We start from the raw sequence: 8,190 nt of genomic DNA, 5'->3' as shown, positions 1-8,190 counted from the left end.
ATGAGTTTCCGATAAGAGCAGCCACTGCAATTCTCCCTTCTCCTTCCCGGAGCTGACAGCCCCTCCTCCCCCGGGACTGAGCCTGGCAGGGAGGGGCGCGGGTCCCCTGGCCGCAAAAACTTACAGATTTCGCTGATCTCAGCAGTTCCACGTTTTCATGAGTGTTGTATGAAGTATGCCCAAAGACAGATTGCTCTGTGGTGTCCAGTCTACGCAGTTCCTGGCTTTTTACCTACTTTCCTGGAGGAGTAACTCCAATCTATCCTTTTAAAGTGTACATTCCTTTACTATTCAGTATATTCACAATGTTATGTAATCATTGCTCCTTCCAATTTTAGAACATTTTCATCACCCCAGAAAGAAACCTCATACCCTTTTTCAGTCACTCTCCATTCCTCCTTCTATCCATTCCTTGGCAACCACTAATCTACTTTCTGTCTCTATAGATTTACCTATTCTGGACATTTCACGTAAATGGAATGATGCAATATGTGGACTTTTGTGACTGGCTCCTTTAACTTTTTTAAGTTGATGTTTTTCAAAGTTCATCCAATTTATAGGGTGAATTAATATTTTACTTATTTTTATTGTTGAGTAATATTTCATTCTTCAATTGATGAGCATCTAAGTTATGTGTACTTTTTAGCTATTATAAATAATACTGCTATGAATGTTTTTGTACAACTTTGAGTGGATATATGTTTTCAATTTTTGCAGGATATATATTCCTAGGAATGAAATTGATGGATCATATGTTAACACTATATTTAACATTTTGAGCTGACAAACTGTTTTCCAAAGTTGCTGTGCCATTTTACATTTCCACTGTCAATGTTTATGGTTCCAATTTCTCTACATTCTCACCCACACTTGTTATTGTCATTTGTTTTTTTTTTTTTAATTTCAGTCATCTTAGGGAATGTGAAGTGATATCTTATTGTAGTTTTGATTTAGATTTCCTTAATAACTGTTTATGAGGAGCATTCTTTCATATGCATATTTGCCATTTGTAGGTCTTTTAGGAATTTTCTGTTCATATCTTTTGCCCATTACTTAATATAATATTTCTGCATTGTTCTATATAGGTAATTATGATATCTAAGGTTTTATGTATATTCTTTACACATCCCTTATCAGATATATGATTTTCAAATATTTTATCCCATTCTGTGGATGATCTTTCCGCTTTCTTTATAGTATACTTTACAGCATAAATGTTTTAAATTTTGATGCAGTCTAATTTATCTGTATGTTTTGTTTTGTCACTTGTCCCTTTGGTTTCATATCTAAAATGTCATTGTTTAACCATAGGGCAAGAAGCTTTACTCTTATATTTTCTTCTAGAAGTATACACACACATATACACACACACACTCATATATATTTTAGCTTTTACCTGCAAGTCTATGAATATTTTGAGTTAATTTTTGTTTCTGGTATGATCTAGGGATCCAGGTACATTATTTTGCATGCAGATATTCAGTTTTTTCCAGCACCTTTTGTGGGTTAGATCTTTTTTAAGGTAATCTATAGCTACCACTTCATGTTGTTATATGTAATATATTTCAATTATTCATGAAAAACTTGGTATATAACTATATTCTCTTACCTAACATGAATAGAAATCTTTAATCTAAGTGTGTTAATGTGTTGCATAATAATTCAGACAGATATATCATATAGTTGAATCACTTTGACAACTGGTAATGCATAATCAAATATACCCTTATAATGAACTAATTTGAAAGTTTCTCTGCTGTGAATGATCTTAACCAAAAACAAAAGCACATAAGAAGGAAAGTATCAATGCCATCTTGTTTTTAAGCAAAAATTTTATGACACAGTAGGAATACCAAAAGTGTAGCAGTTATTGTATACATGTTGAAAGTAAACTTCAACTTCTCATAGTAAAAATAATAGAATTCCCCAAACAACAATCACATGCACATGTTCTGTTTAGGCAAGGACAAATAGAATTTGATGTAAGCTATTTTTATTGTTGCTGTGTTCTTATTCTTTCTTTTGGATCCCCTCAAAAAATGTATGTTTCTATTGTTGATCACCTTTATGTATTTGAAATGTGTTGTTACTGCTTGTGGTTCATCAGTGATTGTATTTTATATAAATTTATTCTTTTTAGGTTGTCCTAGATTAACTCTCTTGAGTATGGGTTTATTAAGGAATACATCCACATCACAACATTGAGCTTGATGGCTTTAATTGTTCAAACATAAAAAGAATGTAAGAATGTTTTTATTTGCTGTTTTGTATCATGCTTTATATTATTTTCTCCAAATGCTAGGGATTTACATGGTTTATAAAGAATTTATGAAGGAAGCATTAAAACCAACTATGTGAAATTATTGCTTTCAAAAAGAAACCATTTAAAAGATTTCAATAAGTATAAATTTTATTTTGTCTACAAATTCTCTTATATTGAAAAATTTCTCTCATTATTGTATTAAAATAATGTTTCAATTTAGTGATTTCATTTTATGTATCAGGATAACAAGGTTTAAATAGATGCAATAATTCTTAAAATAATCTAATGAAGTATTAATATACTAATGTGCAAATAAGCAAGGAAAGTAATATATCCAAGGTCACAGAGTAAAAGAGGAAAACTGGTTGTGGATTGGAACTGAAATTCCAAAGCCTCAATTGCTGCACGAGAAGGTGATGGTAAAAAGTGAAATCTACACCTTTAATTTTGTTTAATCACGCTTATTTAAAGCTCATTTATTTTGTCCTGTATGCATCCTGGATTTTAAAGTTAGTTTTTTTTGTTTGTTTATTTGTTTTGTTTTTCTGCCTTACTTTCCATTCTCTAATAATTCATACACCTATACCTTATTTTTAATCACAATCTTCAGTGCTACTGTACTGTGATCTCTCCAGTGATAGCTGTGACTATATTTGAGCTTGAGAATAAATTCAATACCAGAATATGTGATCACCTGATATACATACCAGATCAAAGTCATGAGAAGAGCAGAGACAGAGCTTGAGTTCAGAGAAGATGCCTTGGGCATAGTAATTTAGATCCTAATACCAACAAAAGTGGCTACCAAAAAGCATTAAACAACTAAAGAAAAACAGTCCCTGGGTCATTTATATCTGGCCAAATATCAATCGGGCGAATTGCAAAGCAGTGATGCAGAAAAACTTCTGAGCTCTAAATAGAAAGAGTGGCAAAACAATGGATGACCACAAAAAATTGAAAACACATGGAGGGAAACTAACTGAGGGAAAAACATCACTTCTGATGTTTTTGTTAGCTTTATACGTATTGTGCAAAATGATCCCAAAACATTTCAACAGAATGAATATCACTGCCGAAAATTTTCAAGTGGTACAGAAGAATAATCATCTCTCTCCAATCCCATTTTTCTTTCAGTAAATCATCACTCTTAGTACAGGTTTTTGCATGATATTCTATACACTGACCACAGAAATGCATGTGTAGTTTGATATAGATATATCCACAATAATTATGTACCTTAGTATCTAGCAATTCCACTACTGATAGTTAATTAGGTACTTTCCATTGTTTTGTTGTTTAAAATTAAAGTGAATATTCCATCTATATTGGTGCAGTGATACTGTTTCTATTAGATTCTTGAAACTGAATAACTTAGAGATTTCTGCATTCTCACTATCATTAAATTAATTGCTAAATCTGTCTCTCAAAAGATTTTTGGAATGTTTGATTATACTTTGTTCCAGAAAATTGAATAAAAAGAGTAACACTTTTAAAAAGTTCTCTGAACTTCATTACTAATCAAGCAAAAAGTGACTCCATTTGTTCAACACTGAAACAAAGAAAAAAAAAAACTTGCCATGGTATTGATTCTAAATATGAGACACTGTTATTATTGTAATTATGACATGAGATGTGTGCATATATGTACGGACAAAAGCAAAAAAGCATTTTGAAAAATATTGGGCAGATAATGTTTTTCAGAAATTTAATATTTCATCTATTCCCCAAGACTCTATTTGTTCTACTGCAAAATATCACACACTTTGAAACAAAATGTAAAACTAACATTGGAATAAACAACATTAGAAAAATCACTCTGATTGACCAAATACCTATTCAGAATCAGCAGATAGCAAGAATAAATTTAATTCTCACTGAGAATAAAATTTCTACTTCCTATTCCTGTCTTCTCTCAAATTGAGTGTGCATGAGAAATAGATATTTATCTGTATTAAGATGATAAAAATGGCAGAATTATCTATTCTGCTTTGCATGTGATTAAGTGGATGAGCTATTGATAATACTGTTTCAGTCTAGCTATCATGAAAAGATTGTCCATGCCTGTGTGTGATGGATAGTCTCATGTGTCATGGCCAGGTAATGGATCCCAGTTATCTGGTCAAGTAAGCACTGGCTTAACTGTAACTGTGAGGACATTTCATAGACTTAAATCATCAGTAAGTTGATTACCTTTAGGGCTGATTACACATATGATCAACTATGGAGATTGTCTTCAGCAGTGAGAGAAGTTTAATCCAATCAGTGAAGACACTTGAAGGAAAAGTGATGATTTCAGCAGTCAGAAGAAAGAACCTTCAATCCTTCTTCAGCAGCCAGCTTCTCCTGGGGAATTCACTGAAAACCTTCATTGCTGTTGCCAGCTTGCATCCTGCCCTATGGGATTTGGACTTGTGCATCCCCACAGTTGTGTGAGACACTTTGATAAAATTTCATAATATTTACAGATATCTCCTGCTTTTTCTGTTTCCCTAGAGAACCCTGACTAACACACTGTGTTATTCAATGTTTGATTTAGTAAAATCCTCCAATGGTATTCTATTGAAGTTCCTTTCTGTATAGTGGCATTAAATTTTGAGACAGTGATTTTATAGAAGTTTTAAAAATGAGTCCAAACCTTCTTAAATTCAATTTTGAAGAAATAAAAGGAATAAAAGGTGTTTTGTATATTTAAGTTTCATCTGGTTTGAAAATGAAATTAATAAATTAATATTTCAATTTGGATACTTTGCTTGACTGGAAGCTTCCAGTATTTTAAAATTAATGTAAAAAGCATCAATTTATGGAGGTGAAAACGTCTCCTAATGTAGAATCAATCAAAGTGCCTCTACATGACCTCAGGAAACCATGTCTCATTGATAAATATTGAGACATTCATTCCTGCACCTCAATAATCTACCATAAGGTCAAGACCCATAACAGGTATTCAATAGATAATTTTCAAAAATGAATTAAACTCGTTCAGAAATAATTTGACTACTATTTGTCACATCAGTACATGATACTATAATGGAATGAAAAAAAGATATATGACATGATTCCAATCCTAATGACATTAAAATCAAATTAGAAATACAATGAGCAAGTGACCTAAGTGCTAACAAAGCTAAGTGTGGTGTGCAGCCTTCTCAGACAGCCCTCAGTGATCACCTTCACCTGGTAATTATGTCCTTGTGGCCCCCTTGATTGAGGGCTGAAACTAGTGACTCACTTTCAACCAAAAAGAAAAAAGAAAAAAGAAAATAAAAAAGAAAAAGAAAAAGTGTTTTGTAACACTGTGACTTACATTGTGCGTTCATGTTCTCTTGCTCTTCTACTTTCCGTTCTCAGATGAAGTAAGCTGTTTTGTTATGAGCTACCCTGTGCAAAAGCCCACATGGTAAGGATCTGAGGCACTCAGTCCAACAGACTGTAAGGAACTAAATCCTGCCTTAGTTATGTGAGTGAGTTTGGAAACAGAACATTCTCAAGTTGAACGTGGAAATAAAAGAGAACCAGGCAACACTTAATTACAGCTCATAAGAAGCCCTGTAGCAGAGAACTCAGCTAAGCCATGCCTAAATTTCTGACAACGAAACCATGAAATGTTTTTTTAAGCCACAAAATTGTGTAGAAATTTACTACGCAGCAATAGATAACTAGTACTCTAAGTAACTAAATTTAAATGAGGCATTGATCAGAATAGGTGGAAATGGTTCATTTGCAGACTGTCCTTTCATGGTGGTGTTTGGTGAAAGACTCAGCTTTTTTGAAATGAGTTTTGAGTTTGGGTGAAAAAGTAGAGAGCAAAGACATGGGTGTGGCAAGGCATGCTGGAAGTTTAGTAAGAATCCCTATGTGCTCAGTATGGGTGCCCGTTGGAAAAGAGAAAAAAAGATTTAACAATTGGAACATGGCAGATTGTGAGGGAAATTTAAAAACCAAAAGAAACATTTGCAATTAAGAACATAAAGATTGTGAAGCAATAACAGATTCCCCAGAAGCAAAATTTCATGACTGAAACTGTGACTTTGGAAAATATATCTAACTCTTGCATGAGGAAGAAAATAGAATAAAAAGAGTCTAGAAACAGAAAAGACCATTCATAGTACTGCATGAGATTCTTAGAAATAAGAAGGTGTTACTGTTTTTAAGGTGAATTTGAGGGATATATTGAAGGAAGGGAATTGTGAATAGAATAGATACACAGGCTAAATGAGAAGTGTTAGTGAGGATTTCAGTATTTGTTTTAATATTTGAGAACATGATAACATTACTTTGACAAAATGGTGAGTTTAAACTCACAGCCATTAAAAGAATTAAAATGTCTTCTTTGTTGTTGACAGAGAACTGTACTTCAGGTAACAGAGCACAAATGGAGGTAAAAAGTTCAGAATCACTGTCAAATATGATTATTGAAACAAACATATATAAGAATATTTTAAAAATTAAGATTTATAGTGTAAAGAAGACTAAAGACAGAGATAGTAAGAGGCAAAAAAAGAGAGAAGCTGTTGTCCTGAACGTAGGGAGAAAAATTCTAACATCAGTGAAACTAAGTGAGAGTGTTATCAACAACATCAAGTTCTTTAGGGTGATCATAGATGGGGAACAAGACAGATGAATTTGTAAAGCACAAGGATGATCAGACAAGAAAAATTACAAGTCAAACCAGGACTGAGCAGAATCACTGAATTTATTACATGAAAAATCCAAGCCTAGTTAGATGAAGGCAAATTTAGGATCATAAAAATAATAGGCAACAATTGAGTCAGTGATCAAAACATGTTATTTTCAGAAACATCAAGTGATCACAAAACAAATTTGGAAAGTGCTGTTCTTGGGCTATGACATCTCTGCCTTGGCTTAGGGATCTTCATCTGGATCCAAAGGAGCTGGTACTGACTCACAAGGAACTAGATTTAGATCAAGATATGGAAGGGATTGTTTTCACACCCTGAAAACAAACAAACAAACAAACAAACAAACAAAAATCTTTCAAGATTTGGAGTCCTACAGTGAAGGTGGCAGAACAGTTTAAGGGGAGACTTTAAGTTATTCAGAATTGTTTTTTCTTTTTAATTAGGTGAATGTCCCTGCTTTTAAGTTGGGCTATACTAAGCATGTGTTTTTTTTCTGGCTATATTCTAGGTTTATATCCTAAAGCCACCTGAACTCGGTTAACCATATTAAATACTAAAAAGAATGTAACTAAGGTAAAGATGGAAAAATGCTGAGCAGAAATTATTTAATGCCAACCCAACAGCTATTCTCACCTTCTGTTGGACCTTCTTCCTTGCTGGCAGATCCAAAGGTAGTATTTAAAATATTTATGAATGAATAAGACTCAGGCACCAACTAAGTAGGTCACAGGTGCTAATGCAGGTGCTGGGTACCTGAGGGTCCCTCTTGAGATACATGTTAACCCTTTAGATAATGAATCTTTTAGAGGTCCATTGGAGCCCCAGCAGCACTTTCACATGTGGAGGGAAATCCTATGATATGGTAAATTATTTTGAAAATATAATAATTTGCTAAATGGAGAAACATGAATATTTATAAAAGAAAAAAATTATGATAGAAATATGCAAAGATTTCTGAGGCTGCGTTCTCTTTTTATAAAATATAATCGACTCAGTTATGAATACTGTAAATCTCTCTTGAAAAGTTTTTAAAAAGATCTCTCATATCATATGTGACATTCAGTTCTGGAATAATTTGTACTACATTTGGATGGTTTACTTACAGAGTTATTAATTAAAAATGTAACTGATGCATTTTTTTAGTATTTATTGAATCAAAAGGTGTCAATCTATACCAGAAAGTCACTAACATGCTTTTTGCAGGTGCATTGATGCCATAAATGTCAAGTGCTGGTTAACCTGATTTATGGTGGACAGAACATTATGCAACTACATTTTCAAGATTAA

The sequence above is a fragment of the Choloepus didactylus genome, chromosome 1 (genome assembly GCF_015220235.1).
Source record: "Choloepus didactylus isolate mChoDid1 chromosome 1, mChoDid1.pri, whole genome shotgun sequence".
Taxonomy (NCBI): Eukaryota; Metazoa; Chordata; class Mammalia; order Pilosa; family Megalonychidae; genus Choloepus; species Choloepus didactylus.
This window is presented reverse-complemented; position numbering follows the sequence as displayed.